The sequence below is a fragment of the Lycorma delicatula genome, chromosome 8, assembly GCF_047948215.1.
Source record: "Lycorma delicatula isolate Av1 chromosome 8, ASM4794821v1, whole genome shotgun sequence".
Taxonomy (NCBI): Eukaryota; Metazoa; Arthropoda; class Insecta; order Hemiptera; family Fulgoridae; genus Lycorma; species Lycorma delicatula.
This window is the reverse complement of record NC_134462.1, coordinates 27061666-27080261: the sequence shown is the minus strand read 5'-3', so window position 1 is coordinate 27080261 and position 18596 is coordinate 27061666. Positions and strand designations below refer to the sequence as shown.

The following is an 18596-nucleotide window of genomic DNA, read 5'->3' as shown; positions in this document are numbered from 1 at the left end:
ACCGTTACTGTCGAAAAAGTGACTAAAATTAGTGTTGTTTTTACCTCAAATACTTATCATGCTTTAAGGTCATAAGAAAGATTGGGACCTGTACTGTAAAGTGACAAATTAAGAACCCCTTGGATGGGAAATAATACTTTATACACATTGCTGCCACTCCGTATGGAAAGTTATAACTAGACGTTAAATTAGTAAATTAATCATGTGACTGGAAATTTTTATTTAAATTAATATAATTATAAATTAATAATATTCTTACCACTGTAATTGTAAGTACGAAGTTCCGTGTTTTATTATTATTTTAAATAATTGTTCCAGTTATTTAATAATATTTTTTTAATCTACTAGTATTGTAATTGTTAACATCAACTAATACGAAATTCTTTCATGTGCCTTTTTTTTATTTTGCGGATTTACATGCCAATTTTGTTAAAAATCTGAAAAAGAAAAAAATATTTATTAATCACTCATTACGATTAAATATTACACTGTTCTGTAGTAATGATAAATTGATATTAATTACACAGAGTGTATGACGAAATTCTCCCTGGACTTTCATGATGTATTCTACTCGTGAAAATGATGGAAAAAGTTCATATAAACGTACGTTTGAAAATTCTTTATTTGCGAGTTACGGCTGGTGAAAAACTTCGCTTGAATTACAGCTACACCGGTGAAATGACGTCGTACTGAAATTTTTAGAACGTTAATTAAGGAGCAGAACTAGTGATTTCTGATAGTTTTGACTTGAAAAATCGAATAAAGTAGGCCATAGAACCGTATCTGCAGTAGGTTTTGAGAAATATGGAGTGTAACCTAATAAATTGGGGGTAAAAAAACCCTGTTTTTTTTTGTTTGACGTTCAATAATATTGTTAAATGGGTAATAAACACAAAAAAAACTTGTAGAGAATTTAATACTGAACAAACTGGTGTAAGATAAATTGAATAAAACAAAGAAAAGTTAGAAAAAATCGAATTTTATTTAGAAACAGTATGTACATTACAACATTTGCCATAAAAGTACTTATTTAATATAAACAAAAAATAAAAATATACTTTACTGACAATAAGAAAGCTAAGAAAATAGTATTTGAGTCTTTTGAAATATATCGTCTTAGAAGAATTTTGAAACTTAAACCGTCGAGAGAGTGTAAAATTAAGAAGTTTTAGGACAAATGAAACAAAAAAGAAGTCAACGGTAGAATCTTATAGGAAGAAAGACAAGGTTGATGGGCCATGCAATAAAACACCTGAGTTAACGAATTCGCTTTTAGATGAAATGAAGTAGATGCAGAGGAAAAATAGTTAACGAAGACAAAGATAATTTAGGATGAAGGTTTTTGAGGCCTAGAAGTCAGCGTAAAACAGAAAGGAATACGGAGATGAATCGATCAAGTTTCATTCGAGTGGTAGATAATTTAAAAAAATCGATAGCCTGAATCACGCTGTCACAGGTAATCCTAGGAACTTAATTTTGTTTGTTTAAATATTTCTTCAAAAATTGACAGGTCTTTGGAAACAAATGTTTAAAAAAATTGGATGTTTGCGTAAATTACATGGTGGAGAAAATGGTGACATACGTAGGTTGCAGTTAATGATAATATTCCAGTGGAATTTTCCGCATAAGTTTCAATTTCATTCATTTTTTAAAACAAATGTATGGTAATAATTGCAGACACACACGTAAACAAACAGATACACGTAATAGAGTATGTTTATTGTGTACGCGGGTTGCGGTATCGTAGCACTACCATATGTTCATGAACTTAATAACTGTACTCAGAATACAAAATACAGCTTGTCTGAACGAGTGTTAATTCTAGAAATAAATCCGTTCGATTGAAATATATAAATAAATAGACCATTATATATATATATATATATATATATATATATATATATATATATATATATATGTAATAATTTATATAAAAATTTTAATCCATCTCAGAACTTTAGAGCCGAGTTGAAAGTTTAAATATTTTTATATTGTAGTTATATTAGATATTGTAATCATAGATATATTGTAATAATAGATAAATATGCTACGATTTGCTGATGATATAGTAATTTTAGCCGAAAGTAAAAAGGATTTAGAAGAAACAATGAACGGCATAGATGAAGTCCTACGCAAGAACTATCGCATGAAAATAAACAAGAACAAAACAAAAGTAATGAAATGTAGTAGAAATAACAAAGATGGACCACTGAATGTGAAAATAGGAGGAGAAAAGATTATGGAGGTAGAAGAATTTTGTTATTTGGGAAGTAGAATTACTAAAGATGGACGAAGCAAAAGCGATATAAAATGCCGAATAGCACAAGCTAAACGAGCCTTCAGTAAGAAATATAATTTTTTTACATCAAAAATTAATTTAAATTTCAGGAAAAGATTTTTGAAAGTGTATGTTTGGAGTGTCGCTTTATATGGAAGTGAAACTTGGACAATCGGAGTATCTGAGAAGAAAAGATTAGAAGCTTTTGAAATGTGGTGCTATAGGAGAATTCTAATAATGAGATGGGTGGATAAAGTGACAAATGAAGAGGTATTGCGGCAAATGGCATTTGGAAAAATATAGTTAAAAGAAGAGACACACTTATAGGCCACATACTAAGGCATCCTGGAATAGTCGCTTTAATATTGGAAAGACAGGTAGAAGGGAAAAATTGTAGGCAGGCCACGTTTGGAATATGTAAAACAAATTGTTAGGAATGAAGGATGTAGGTGGTATACCGAAATGAAACGACTAGCACTAGATAGGGAATCTTGGAGAGCTGCAACAAACCAGTCAAATGACTGAAGACAAAAAAAAATTATTGTAATCGACAAAAAGTGTTAAAATCTTAATGATCTAAAACTTACGGACTACTAAATAAATCTGTCAACGATTCCATTCGATAAAGAATTTCCCTTTACCAATCGATTTGCATTGTAAAATTAATTCCAGTTCAGTAATTTTTATTGTTTTTTTTTTTTTTTTTTTTTTTTTTTACTTAATTTTTGAAAGCTCTGATTAAATATGAATTCAGATTAAATTAATTTATATTTTTATTATCATTCTGCTGAAAGAAAAATAAGAATTCAATTAAGAAATCTTCCCCTGTCGAATCGAAACAGTGTGTATACACATCGTTTCGATACGGAAAGGATACGTAGTCCACGTCTTAATTATTTTCCCTTGTCCTTCTTACGGCTATAACGAATAGAAAACAATTTAACTACAACTGGTAGAGCTGGATGTTCACTGTACATCTGGCCCATTTGGTAAACAGAATTAAGATGTTGCTTGTAGGGTCGAATACCACCAGCGTTTTCGTGAGTTCGGTGTGCCGGTTTGCTATCGTATAATTTGCATGGTGAAGAGGCGGTGGGAAACCGGTTCTCCTACGATTTCACAATTAATCTTTGCATGGTAGCGTTTAATCGTTTTTGGAGGCTATTTGTAACTCGATTCAGGTCGCCTATATGCGGATGCAAGAGAACGTTTAAGCTCAAAACGAAGAATTAAAGATTTTTATTTTACGCTTCAAGAAAAAATGACGTTTATAATTCGATCCGTATTCCTTTTTATGCGTAAGATTAAAACCAAACCATTACAGTGGCGAATTGAGCATTTAGGTAGGTGAATATTATATAAAAAAAACTAAAGAATATTATAATTTAACTGGTAAAATTACAAGTACGAACGATGCAAGGAAGTTACAAAAAGCGGGCCGGTTCGAGGTCAAAGAAAAAGCTGACAACAAAGTTTTTTTTTGTATTTTTTTTAACCTCCGAGACCACCGTTAGGTATTGCTTCAGAGGATGAAGTAAACGATCTGTAGTGTGTGTGAAAATGCCATGCCTGACCGGGATTCGAACCCGGGGCTTCCGGATGAAAGGCCGAAACACTACCACTCGCACCACGGAGGCCGGCTGACAACATAGTTGTAGGACTTTTCCGTCACGCGTCTTTTTTCTGATGCACGGCTCACACACTCATAAACACACAACTTAATTTAAAATACGTAGTGCTATACTAGTGTTCCTTGTGGTGACTATTGACGTATACCCACTTGGCCATTAGTTTAGAGAATTTTTTAGGATGAGGGTGAGATTTTGAAAAAAAAAATGTTTGCAAATATTACTATTTTTTAATTGTTAACAAATGTGCCTAAGAAAAATAAATTATTAGGCGAAATCTCGAGAATCTGAGGGTGACCTTGTTCTACAGCCTCATCCTCTTGGCCTTTTAAGTTCAAAATTTAATAATATTAATGCCCCATGTACAGAAGAAATCTGACCAAGTTTGGTGAAGATCGATCGAGTAGTTCTGAAGATATAAGATGATTTAGAGTGCGATACCTAATACACACACGTAGTTTTCCAAAAAAATTTCCATCCGGTTTTTTGAGTATTTTAGGTGTCAAAATATCATGATTCGGTGAAAACCGTATTTTTCCAAATTGGACTGATTACAATAATTTCCCTTATACATCTATAGCTCTGCCATAGCGCTAGACGGGAAAGTAAAAGATTTATTGGTGTGGAACATAAATTTAATAATTAGAAAGACATTTTTAAAAGTATCTGTATATAGTGCAGCATTGTATGGCAGCAAAAGGTTGAGAATAAAAGAATTTTCGACAGGTGCTGTGACAGGAAAATAAGGATTCGGAGATAAAAGAATCCGGTCGGGAATTATTGGTACAAGATGAACTACATCGGTAGGATATAATACATACTGAGGATTAGTTAATCTAATTTCAGAAACAACTGTAGAAATAAAAAAGTAAAATGGAAAACAAAAGTTAGAATAGGTAAAGAAAATGAATGATTAATTGGAGATGATGATTGAAAATACATGTTATGATTCAGCATATTTGTCAGATGACTGATAAGTCTCGTTGGAAAAAAGGAAATGTAATTTTTAATTTTTTTATTATAAAAAAAATATATTCTACTTAAGTAAAAATATATATATTCTACTTAAGTAGTTTATTGCATTAAATAGCATCATATCATATCAGAAAGATATAATTGCAGTGACATTGTAAGATTACATGTGTATGTAGTTTTCCAAAATCAAGCGCCACAGTATAAAAAAAAAATTGCATTTCTAATCAAAACACGTATTTATAAGTACCGGTGTATGAAATGATTTCCTTTAAAAGTGTTATAATAAAAAAATCCACGGTCACGCGTTCAACTTGTACTTATGCAGCAGTTTGAAAAGTCTTTATTATTATTATTATGATTATTATTATTACTGTTATTTCAGATTATTTGTGCTTTAAAACAGGCCGCATATCTAATTACAGTTCGAAAAAATCTTGTCCGATCACAAACTGTTCCTAAGAACGTGACCTCGAGTTAAACCGTTAAAATAATTTGTAATATGAATATTTAAATCCGATTAAAGAGGCATTTAATAATTTAAGAACTGTTACGATTGAAAAAAATTTGAAGAATCAAAAAGTAGATTTTTAATCAATGAAAAAAATGCCCGATCAGTGGGTACAGGAATATAAATAAAAATACTCGGTTTTTTCGTCGATGTAAATTAAGAAGTGCAATCATATATAATTTTGTAATCTTATACAATTTTTTTATATAGTATAATTTTTATTTAATTACATCGATTTACAATGCAATTAGTTTCATATAATTTCCTTTTCATTTTATGTTAAGATTTTTTCCCCGAATAGTTGACCTTGGAACACGTTGATCATTTATTTATTTGCGGTTGTTTCTTTTTTTTTTTATCTGCCCTGTCCTCTTCATTCTTTCTAATATCTCTTTCGTTTGTTCTTAGAAAGTTTAACTCTGTTGTCCTTGAGTTTTGGCGCTTCTTGGAACTTTTTATTTTAACTTTTAATATTCTCTTTAAAATCTTATAATTTCTCTTGTTAGCTTCATTTCTTTTAGATATTCTTGAACTTGTGTGAACCATTTGCAACTAAAAAAAAAATATTTTTTAGTCTATTTACTGTTACTCATTCTAAAAAATGGAAGTAGAATACAGTTCGTCTTTTCCTTATTGTGTCTGACAGTTTTTCAATTTTGTATAAGGTTTTTGATTCGGAATTAATTTTACTTATTTTGAAATTTAGGCCCTAAAATGTTTCTTATAATTTTCCATTCCTTTTTTCTAAATTTTCTAGTAGACCTTTGTTACACAATCTTAGGGATTCTGCCGCATGTAGTGCTTTCGGTTTTATCACAGTTTTATAGTGTCTAAATTTTGAGTTCCATGATAAAGACTGTTTTATGTGTTTTACGTTAGCTGGAAAACTAATTCCATTTTATTAGCTTAACTGTTAATGCTTTTTTATCTAAAGAATTCAAGCTGATCCATTCTCCGAGATATTGGAAATTACACACTATTTTTTTATTATTTATATTAAGGAAATTCAAGCAGTTTTTATCATTAGTCAAACATTTTCGTTTTCTGAAACGCGATTTTCCATTTTAGCAGCTTGTTTTGCTAATTCTTTAATTTGTTGTTCAGCTTCTTTCCAGTCTTTAGCTAGTAATGGCATATCATTAGCGAAATCTAAACAGTTAATCTTTAGTCCTTCAGTTCACAGTCTTATTCCAATATTTTTGTCTAAATTTGTTTCCATTCTCTAACTATATTTTCAAGAGCACAGTTAAAAAGTAGCAAAGAAAGTTCATCTCCTTGCCTTACGCCGGTTACAATGGGAAAAGAATCAGATAATTCTCCCAGAAATTTTATTTTAGAGTGCGGGTTAGTTAATGTTGTTTTGATTAAGTTTGCGGTTTTGTTATGTAAACTTAATTCTATTAATGTTGAAAAAAGTGATGTTCTATCAACCGAATCGTATGAGATTTTATAATTATTATTTTAAATGATTGTTTATGCAGAAACCGAGTTAAAATACAACATAAAGTATTACCGACTTTACTTACAATCTAATCATCACGTTACCGATGTTCTTTAAGCAGAATTCTATTTTCTTGTCTCACGACTATTCGATTTCAATTGTGAAACGATCTTCCGAGAAACATCGGTGGCATAACTTTTTTTTTTGTATTTTTCTTCTCCCCGGACCGGATCCTACAGTTAAGTATTACACAGCCAGGGCAGTGACCTTTACTCTAACGGGCCTCCACATCTCGGCCCGCCGGTCGGATTTCACTTTGCGCCCGCCTCAAAGCCACAGAGTGGATCCACCAGGCCCGGCTATGCCGTCCCTGGGTCCCCACTCCGGGAGCCAGGACTCGGTCTTTATGCCAGTGCTTCTAACGAGGACACCCTGAGTGGGGCATCCCCGCCGGGACTCGGTCTTTTTCGCTCGGGAGTGCGAGAGTCCCCGTGCCTCATCGCTACCGCCTACTCGTGCAAGCACGCGCAGAGGACTGTTCCTCATCCCCGAGCCCCCCGATCCTTCTCCTGAAGAAACCTCGCCACGAACCCTGCAATGCTATCAAACGTCTTGGGGCCCCGCAACATAGTGGTGATGATACTCTTCACGCTGAGCGGTCCGGTAATCGCCGAGCAAGCTTGGCGGTAATCATCCCACTGCGGGTACCAGAACACCACGTGTTCTGGGATATCCGGGTCGCCGCAGTAAGGGCAGTAGGGATCATCCGCTCTCCTCCTACCACACAGGTAGGCGCGGAAGACCCCATTGCCGGTCAAGAATTGCGTAAGCCAGTAGTTCAGCTCACCAAACCTTCGATTGGCCCACGGCTTTATATCCGCGATAAGGCGGTGCGTCCACCTTCCCTTGATGGACGCATTCCAACTAGATTACCAATCTCAGAACAGGACCGCATGTATGTCCTGCTTGGGAATTCTCCGATGGCCCAACCATCGAGCCTCTGCCATCTGCTGAAGAGGTGGCTGCCCCGTGATCACCAGCACCGTCTCTGTCGACACCGAGGCATATGCTGATGCTACCTTGAGAGTCATGCGGCGCGGTGGCATAACATTAGAGCAACCTAACGCAACGACAGCACAATATATAAGAACGTCAAGAGTTCTGTGCCTAGTCCCTGAATGATCCTTTTTTCTTGCGTCCACGCAGTTTTAATATCACCTTCGATCGGAAAATTGTCAAAAGATCTAATTTTCATTAGATATTTTTGAGAAATAAAATATTCGTAATGAAATTAAATTACATGTTTCAACGAAAGAGTAATATGAAAGCAAATCAAGACAACCGCTCTTACGCTTATTATTTACATTTTTTACCGTTATTACGAGGCGAGTTAAAGCTTATCGGTAAAAATATATCACGCAAAATTAATTAACTGATAAAAAAGTTAATTGCAAATGACAATTATGTTATTGCATTGCATAAAAACTAAGAATATATTATTATATATTTTACTAGCATAATGGTTTACAAACTACCCACACAGGCTTAATTAAATGCGTAAATAAGCTTTGTTAATTGGCATGTATAAAAAATGAATAAATATATAAAAGAGTGCTTAAACCACTTTCACCTTAAAAAAACTGGTTACTTTTAATTATTGTAAATTTTAATTTTATTAATCATTTCTTAAAAACGACAGTTTTTTTATTTAGTTTCTCTGTTTTACAAATAATCAGTTCGACTGATTTACTACCTGATAAGTCAATGATAATATAAAAAAAACATTCCTTTGCACTTAACAAAGGAGTTTAACAATGAAATTTTAGATCCGCGTTATATTGTTACTAATGATAGTAACGCAGGTTATATCTCACGCATTAAATTAAATTAAACGATGTAATTCTGAATTAAATTTATTAATTTTAAAAAAATCATAGGTAAAAAAATAACTAAAGTGTATTGTTATGCTGAGTAATAATTCTGATGGTAGTCCTATAAATAAATCTAGGACAAGAACGTATTTAATATAAGAACCCTAGATTACGTATTTTAATTGAGAAAAATATAAAGAAAAGGTGAAAATAGAAATTATAGACGTGCTATTCGTGTTAAATTTTGTAGACTAGTATTTTTATTAGTTGAAAAAAATGCTTAAAGAAAATTCAGTTGTAATAAAATAAAAATATATCTGTTTTCCGTTATAGTTGTTTTGTTTACTAAAAAATTGTTAAAAATGAATAATAAAACCTTTAAAATAAATAAAAAAATTTATGAAGGTAAATTATGATTGATTCATTTTTATTACACGTAAGAAATTAGGAGGGGACATAAGGAAGGGTTTTTTATGAGCAACATACTGATGATACTTCTACATCCCTATCACGCACAAGTGAGATCTTAATGACAGAAGTCAGATCGAAGAGCTCGGTATATTCAGTGTTAACATTGTTAACATTGTCAGTGTGTCCTGTGTTATATCATCAAATCAATCTACATTAAAAAAAAAAAAAAAAATAGAAGATCTGCAAATCGTTACATGCGATCGCCGCAAATTCCGGTTACACCAAATCTGACTTCTGAAGCCCTAATTGTAAATTTTTAACAAGCAACAAAACGGTCTGAAAATCTGAGGTATAATTTGTAATTTTCATTAACATTTTTGATCTTTAATTTTAAAAACTGTCCGCACAAAAAGAAAAAACTAAAGTCTTGTTGCTTTTCTGACTGTTGTAGTATTATCATCATCGCAAATCAGCTGATTTCGAAGTCGAGAATTCTAAAATTCAAATTCTAGGAAAGACTATAATCTTTATAATGTTATATTATCTTTTATAATCTTTATATCGAACTTTTATTTAGATTTGAAAATTAGATCGGGGATACCGGTGTTATTTGGTGGTTGGGTTTCAATTAACCACATATCTCAGGAATGGTCAACCTGAGACCGTACAAGACTGTACTTCATTTACATTCATATATATCATCCTCATTCATCTTCTCACGGTGGTTCCGGAAGCTAAACAGAAAAAAAGCGTAGTATACTTTAATTAATGACCTCGGGAACGATTTCAAACGTATTTATTTACCGGTATCGCAAAACATTTGCGTTTAAAAGTTTTTACGGTCACATGACTCGTCATAAAAATCATGCACCAATTAAATTACAAATAAAAAACTGAGAAAAAACCCCGAAATACATATAACCACTCTACGGCTGATACTCTGATTTGTGTCATTATCCAGTTTATATAACAATGTGGAAGAGATTCAATTATAATAATGAATTCGAGTAATTTTTTTAGATTATTTCTTATAGAAACACAACAGATTCATGCTTAGTATTACTGGGCATTTTATTTAATATTTTATGTTGTTTTAAAAAGAAATTTTTCAAATAAATTTAATTTACACTTAAAGAATATTTATCATTCATTTCAGTCTAAGAAAAATATTTTTTTTTTTTTAGCATATCAAAATAACTAATAAAAAAATGTCTTTCATTGACTAACAAAAATAAATTTTAAATAAGAATATTTTCCTTAGAGAATAATTCTGTAGTTAAGAATAGAAGTTTTCCTTAGAAGTTGTCTTTGTTTTCACGTTACTAATACAAAGTAAGGCTTTCCATATGAAATGTATGTCCAGTAAAATTAGAAAATAAATGGTAAATATTAGAGGAAGAATGAAAGTTATCATAGATTTTCATTTTTTGTACTCTTTTAGGAACCAGTGAGCACGACTGAGGCGCTGATAATTTTAATTAAAAGGTGAAGGGAAAAATATTTGTTTTCTTACATTTTTCGTTTGATCGCCAAACAAAAAAAGTTGAACGATATACAACTTTTACGGTTACCACCGCCGTTAGGCTTTCATAGCCACTTTTTCGGAGAGGACTTCCCGCACCTGGACACGAGAACCTCCCCTCCTGGGGGAAGGGTGTCCTACTACTGGAGAAAATCTCTCCTCATCGGGTCGAATCGCACCCTCTGACCGTTTTGGATCGGTCATTATTATTATTTACTTCATGATACTCTTTTGAAACACTGATTAAGTATGGATGATTTTAATTTCTTTAAATTCATATTTTATTAATTATAAATAAAAAAAGTGAATATTTTCATGCTTATGCATCTTTTTAATGAGGAAGATGAGATATTAAATTAGACAATAGATGAAAAATGGCATACTCTTACCGGGAATCGAACCCGAAACCAAATAACCTAGAAGCCAGTATCATTTACTTCTACATCATTTAGCTTGCCTGAGTATTCGTGTAAAATTAAATGATGTGTTATGTTTTCTAGAAAAATTGTATGAGTTAATTTTAAATATGTAGTAATATAAATAAATTAATGAAATGAAATTTACGGTCTTTAATAGTAATAGTGTTATAGACTACTAATACCGTTTAGTTATTATTTCAAAATACAATTTTTTACAGTAATTATAAAATTTGCTTATCTTTAGAAATACCATTATCATTTTTACAATTATTTCAAGCCTTTTATTTCTGACAAGAAATAAATACTATTAAGTAAGAATAACAGTATAGTATTTTATATCTTAATTATTTATATAGAATACATTTAATTTTGAACACTTAGGAGACGTTATTTTCGGGGAGTAAATCGTCAAAGTAAAAAGCCTATTAATATTTTATTTATTCATCTTACTATAAATCTTACATAATTTAAAAAACTGAGGAAAGATTGGTATTCTGAATTTTATTACGATCAGGTTTTATTTACATACGACGATGAAACAAAAACAAAATAAAATGAAGCGTTATAAAAGGAAGATTATTTTTTTCATAAAACTCTGATTTGAAGATATTTGCTAAAAATTAGATTTCCCTTTCCTTAAACCTACAAACAGTGTAGATTTTATGTGTACTCACTGATTTTTTGAAAGAGCAAGAAAAAATTAATAAATGTGCTAAATTTTATTGCACCAAGTCTTTTTATTTATAAGGTTTCATATAGAAAGCTCACCTTTTTAATAAAGATTTGAAGTTATATTTACTGGGCTAACGTTGAGTTTAATCTATTTTAGAAATCTGAAATATGTCACTTCCAATTAATCGATTCACGTAATATAATGCCAAAAGGTTTTACTGATACTTTTTTTATAAGATAGATACTATGATGAGTAAACGATAATCCAAAAGCAGGGGATGATGCTGTTTAAACTTAATAAAATTTATATTTAACTAGGAATAAGATAGTTGAATTAGTGAAAAAATATTGTATCATTTGAAAAAGTATTGTATTACTTTCGGTTGCATGATGGAATTGAGGGAAAATTAATTTTCTTTACGGTTTAACGTACGAGTACGAAAATACAATTCATCTAGAATGGGGTTTCTTTATATATATATAAAGAAACATATATATATTACAATATATATATATATATATTGTAACAGGTAAAGAAGATAGAAGTATAAATACTACGGAGTTGTGCGGGATCTACGAGATGTGAATCTGCGAGACGTTACGACATCAGTACAGCGAGATGAGTTCTGCGAACCAGTCCAGCGAGAAGTTACGAAGTCAGTCCAGCGAGAGGAGGCTGGGGTGTGCGTTTGCCAGACATCAATCAGCGAGAACATTCTGCGGGGAGGACAGTAAAGGAACGAATTTCCAGTGCGAGTGCAAGTTCGATACAACTGAGGTGACGACACGAATAATTCCAAGTATACGAAAAATGGTTTGGCGAGTTAGTGTAAAACAATAAGTGAAAGGGATAATGTCTAAATTTCATTTATAAACTGCTAGCGTAGTTTCATTTGTAGACAGCAAAGGTATTTGCAGTTAACTTTATACTTGTATATCTAGTGTACTATTGTTTGTTAATACAAAACTAATGGTTAAAAGTGTTAAGATTAGCGGTTATGCTATATCTTTTGTTAATGGGTCAGAATTCTGGTTTTCTATTTATCTACATTGAATAAATCCTGACGATTGTTTTAAATTCTGTGTTGTGTGTAATCTCTCTTTATTATTACTATTGACATTTATGACTATTTGATGTGTAATATTATGATTGTATACTGTTTTGATTATGTTATGTATTAATTGTTTGTTTGTTATTGACATGTATTATTATTATTATTCTGAGTGTTACTGTGGTTGTTACTATGATTAATATTTGTTAATTTACTATTTTTCGTTAAATGTTTTCGCTTATTATTATTAATATTTTCATTGCTATTATTTTATGATTTTAAACCAATAAACTTTAATTATATAAACATTCAAAATTGTCAATCTCTCAATATCCTGATCGAGCCGCGAATACGCGACAATATATTGTCACGTGATTCGCGGCTCGATTATATAATTACGTAATTAAAGTTTATTGGTTTAAAATATTTATAGTTACAAGACAAATCGATTTTAATAATGACAATAATAATCATAATAAGTGACAATAATAAGACAATTAATGAACACAAATAGTAATCATAGTAATTACTACCACAGTAATAATCAGGATAATAGTACTAATAATAGTAAACGATATTAATATTACAGGTCAATAATAAAAAATCAAACAATTAATACATAACATAATCAAAACAATAAACACGACATAAAAATAAAGCTAATACGTGATATAATCAACAAATAATAACAATCATAATATTACACATCAAATAGTCATAAATGTCAATAGAAAATAATAAATAGAGATTACACACAAGACAGAGTTTAAAATAAATAATCGTTCGGATTTTATTCCAGGTAGATAAATAGAAAGACTAGAATTCAGACCCATTACGAAAAGAAATAGCTAGGCTTAAACCTTTTTAACCGCTAGTCTTCTATTGACAAATAATAATAATATAAAGTTCACTTGGAAATACCTTTACTGTCCAGAAATAAAACTACTCTTAACAATTTTTGAACGAAATTTAGTACATTATTTCTTTTGCTTATAGTTTTACTGTAACTCACCGGTAGTATTTCTTGTGTACTGGAATTTCCTCATGACGTCACCTTAATCGTATCGAATTTATTTTCACTGAAAATTCTCTCCTTCATCTGTTCTCCCCGTAGAATACTCTCGCAGACTACGTGTCGCACTCTCGTCTCACAGACTCACACCACAGACTTTTCTCGCTGAACTGACGTCGTAACATCTCGCTGGACTGGTTCGCAGAACTTCACCGAACTCGCACAACTTGCAGCCTACCTTCTGAACTCCTCGCAGAACTGCTCTTGTGGGACTGACGTCGTAATGTCTCGCTAGGCTGATTCGCCCGTACTCATTTGTAGCTGGGATATTTATACTTCTAACCTTTTCATCTGCCTGACCGGACCCAACTCGTAACGTGAGAATGATGGCTTTCGTTCCCAAGAATTCCTTAAACAGGTCCGGTAGCTTTTCTTACGATAAAATAGATGTTTATTGTGTGCCAGCGGTCAGTATAACAAATGACGATTGTTAAATAGACCTATTCTTTATAAAAAGGGTTCTCGGTTTTGTCCCTTTGTGAATTCTCCAATTATTGTATTCTCTACTACTTTTATAATAATAGGAATTCGTTCCTCAGGGTCGCTATACCGATCCTGTTACAATATATATATATATATATAATGTATAAAATTTTGTGACCCGAAAATCTCTTAAAATACTTGATCAATTTCATTGAAATTTAGATTAGATATGCTATAGTAGTATCTGAAGTTGTGCAGATAAAAATTGGTTGAAATTTTCTTTAGTTACGCTCAATTTAAGGCTGAAAAAATTTGAGCAGGGCAAGTTAGAAGCGTGGTTCGTTATGATGCTGAAAGTTAAAACGTTGATCTTTCTTTATCTGCGGTATCTATTGTAAGCATATATTTTTTCTTGTTTAACCTCCGGGATCGCCGTTAGGTATTGCTTCAGAGAATGAGATGAATAATTTGTAGCGTGTGTGAAAAATGCCATGCCTGACCGGAATTCGAATGGGATCCCCGGATGAAAGGCCGAGATGCTACCAGTCACATCACGGGTAAGCAGTATTAAACCAAATTAAGTTAGCGAAAATCGGTCTTCTTGAGCAAGAGCTTTTTGATTTTCCCTGAGTTAATGAAACACCAGATTTAATTTAATGGCCGTTCTATTTTGAATAAACGGAGTTCATAATTATCATTTATCTAAAAATTCAACAACAAAGTTCCTATTATGACAACTTTCTCAAGGTCAAAAACCGACTTCTAAAAAGATGGGTGTGGTTCGCCCTAATAAAAATAGTTTTACTACTCTAATCATTTAAAATTTTATTTTAATTTTTTCAATCGACGTCAGAAAAGATGTAGGCTGCTATTTCGAATTTGTATGTGTGCGCACGCGCAAATATATATATATAAAATTTCAAAATAATAATTGTAAAAAACAATACAGAGAAGAAATCTAATAAATTACCAATAGTTAACTTTCGCGGAATCTCGCATTATCAGTTGGTACATAATTCTATAATTATATGAAAAAATTAAAATAAAAAAATTGCCAATCATAAAATAATCTAATTTTATATTTGCTAGATTTTTTATTTTTATTTTTTCATATAATTGTAGAATTATATACCAACTGATGATCCGAGATTCCACGAAAGTTAACTATTGGTAATTTATTGAATTTTTTCTCTCTATTACTGTGTATGGAGTTTTTTTAGAATTATTATTTTTACATTAATTGGCACAGTGGTAAGTACGTTAATGAAGTATTAGAATTTTTAGAAAATTATTATATATAAAATTATATAATAATATGCGCGGAAAATTATATTAATTCCTTCCAGCTCCGTCATTAGGGCTTAAAATCGTATTGTATAACAAAATATATCCTAATTTAATTCTGATGTTTAAGTTATTTTAAATCGAACATTTAAAAACTGTATGTTTAAAAAATTTATTTATTTCCCACGTCCTATGTCGTTTAATGCATTCTTTTTTATAATTTATCAAGACACCAAAGTTTGTACCTTCTCCGTACCATGCTAACAATTTTTGTGTTTTTTTTTAAACGGACATGCTTTTTTGTATTCCTATTCATACTATAAAAAATGTATATCAATAGGTGTAAAATAAAATAAGCATAAACAATAAAATCGGACTTAAAAAGTAAATAAAAATACTTTTTCAAGCATTCTTTAAATTTCTACCTTCCGAAGTCGGCTCTAAATAATGGATTAGTAAATTGTTGTTATAATTTTTTTTATAATGTTTCATTTATAATTGTGCACATACTTTAAAAATTTGAAATATTAAGAAATAAATGAAAAAAGATACTATTTTTAATTTTTAATGTAGTTTTTTAAAATCATGGTCAAATGTTACAGTTACTTTTATGTACATCACAATTTCAATACTGCATTCTTTAATGTTACATCATCTAATTTAGAATTAGCCTTCAAAATTTCTTATAAAGTACGTTAAGTAGAGTAGCAATCAGAATTTTTTTTAATTAAAAAGAATTCTTTGAATTATTGTTATTCATTTATTAAAAATTATATTAAAATAAAGAGAATAATGACAACTTGCATAAATAAAATTTATTGATTAAACCATTTTACTTTTTCAGCTCAGACTGAATAGTAGGCGGAAATGAATCTTTACAAGGTCAGTAAGGACAATTACCGGAAAAGAGAAGTTCCCACTGAGACCTCATCAGATTTAAGCTCGATTGAAATTAAAAATATAATTCAACAGGGTTTATTGAGATTTAATTCTATATTCGGTATTATTTGACATATCTATAAAGAAAAAAATTAACTGAATTTACTTTATTATAAATATATATACGGAAAGAGAAAGAGAGAGGAACTTTCCAAAATGTTTTAGTCGATTTATGAATACTTAATGATTTTGGAACGATCCTAGCTTAATCACTCTTTAAAAATTTACACAATTTTAAATCAGATTTGAAAAAATAATTTTCTTTCCTGGTATTGAGCTATTTATTCTTAGTAAAGATTAGATTGTTATAATTTCACAGATTTATACAAATTTATACAATTTCACATTAGCATTTATTAAGAGTAAAACTCGACATGTTTTTTGTTAATACCGATTTTCTCTTTAAATTGGGAGGTGCTGGACCGATGTTAATAATTGTTTTTACATTATATTTATTTAACTGTGAAAGAGGTTTTAGGCATTTGGTTATTTACAGTACTACAGTATCGGGTAAGTAATAATTTAGTACTGTGAATAAATGCCGTATACTAAAGCTTGATTTTGTATAACTGTCACGTTTATCGTGACAGTTATACAAAAAGTAGATAAATGTTTATCGTGAATAAAATTTATTAAGTGGGCTAAATTTTATTTTTGTATTTTTTGTTTGTAGATAGCATTTCTAAAACTACATGAAATATTTAAATACTCCTGTTAAGACCACGCGATTGCCAGCACGTAGTAGTTCCCAGTCGTTTCACTCCTGTGCTGATATAAATTTTATTTTTACAACCACTTGTCGATAATAATATTTTTTTAAACTTTACGTATTGCTACGCTATGGGAACACATCGAAAATGTTTGATTCTTACTAGATTGAATTATTGTGACGATAACGATGGCTAGAATTCACGCTTTCTCAACAGATTTATGCAAATCAAAATATCTGCAATATCTTTACGTGCGTAAATTAATCATGTAAATAATAAAAACAAAAAATGTAAGACGGTTAATATAAATAGTTAACGTTCAATTAAACGAAAATAAATGTAAAAAAAAAGAAAATTAAAATAATAAACGGTTAAGTGAAATTACAAACAAATAAAAGTTAACAGAAATTTGACTGGTAATTACACTGTTGAACTTTGTGTGACGCACAATTCTGAGTACCAATTAAAGACTCGCGTAAGGCTTTTTCCTTGGTCCTTAATTTTTGCACTGTGCTCAACGTAAAAGGCCTAGCTCAAAATTCTACCTAACCGAATGGTACAAAATACGGTTTATTAACGAAAAGATCTAAATCCCCGGTAAACTAATCTCGGGATCTCAGTAATTTTATAGAAATTGTATTATTTCATAAATTTCAAAGAGAATACTACGAGGTATATTCATAAAGTAAGGGCCGTTTGGTCTTTAAAAAAATTAACTCGTGAGAAAAAGTTCTTACAATTTTAGTTTGCTATATATCTACTTCACTTTTCTACATAATCGCCATTCAGTTCTAAGCACTTTTCATAACGGTGTACCAGTTTCTTTAACCCCTCTACATAGAAGTTTGCCACCTGGAAACTGAATCAGTTGACAACAGCAGTCTTGAGTTCCTCATCGTTTACAAACCGTTGTCCACCAGGCCACTTTTTAAAATGCAAGAAGAGGAAGTAGTTGCTATGTGCAAGGTCCGGGACTATATTAAGGGTGGTCAAAACATTCCCAACGAAAATATTGAATCTTCTTCTTGGCTAAGGTAGCGGTGTAAGGACGCGTGTTGTCGTGAAGAAAGATTACGCCGGATGACAGTTTCCCGCATCATCGATTTTGGATCGCACGTTTCAGTTTGATGAGCGTTTCGCAGTACACGTCAGCTGTAATCCAGCTGGTCTGTTGATCTACATTCCATGAAATCAACCAAAATGACGCCCTTTACGTCCCAGAAATCGGTAGCCAACATTTTACGACTCGAGTACGGAGATTGCTTAAACTTTTTCAGTTTTGGGGAACTTGAATGGCGCCACTGTTTTTTCTACTCTACGTTCATGTAGGATATCCAGATCTCGTCGACTGTAACAATATGGGAAAACAAATCATCTCCATCTTGTCGATA

General features: G+C 31.3%; 1 protein-coding gene across 4 annotated transcripts in view; it reads right to left on the bottom strand.

Annotated features, from left to right (window-relative positions):
- LOC142328857 (major facilitator superfamily domain-containing protein 6-like) overlaps positions 1 to 18596 on the bottom strand; it is a 92022-nt gene that overhangs the window by 51151 nt on the left and 22275 nt on the right. For all 4 annotated transcript variants that reach the window (XM_075372973.1, XM_075372968.1, XM_075372970.1 and 1 more), the window contains one exon: positions 260 to 437. The gene's annotated coding sequence lies outside the window, so the exon portion shown is untranslated. The remainder of the gene's footprint in view (positions 1 to 259; positions 438 to 18596) is intronic.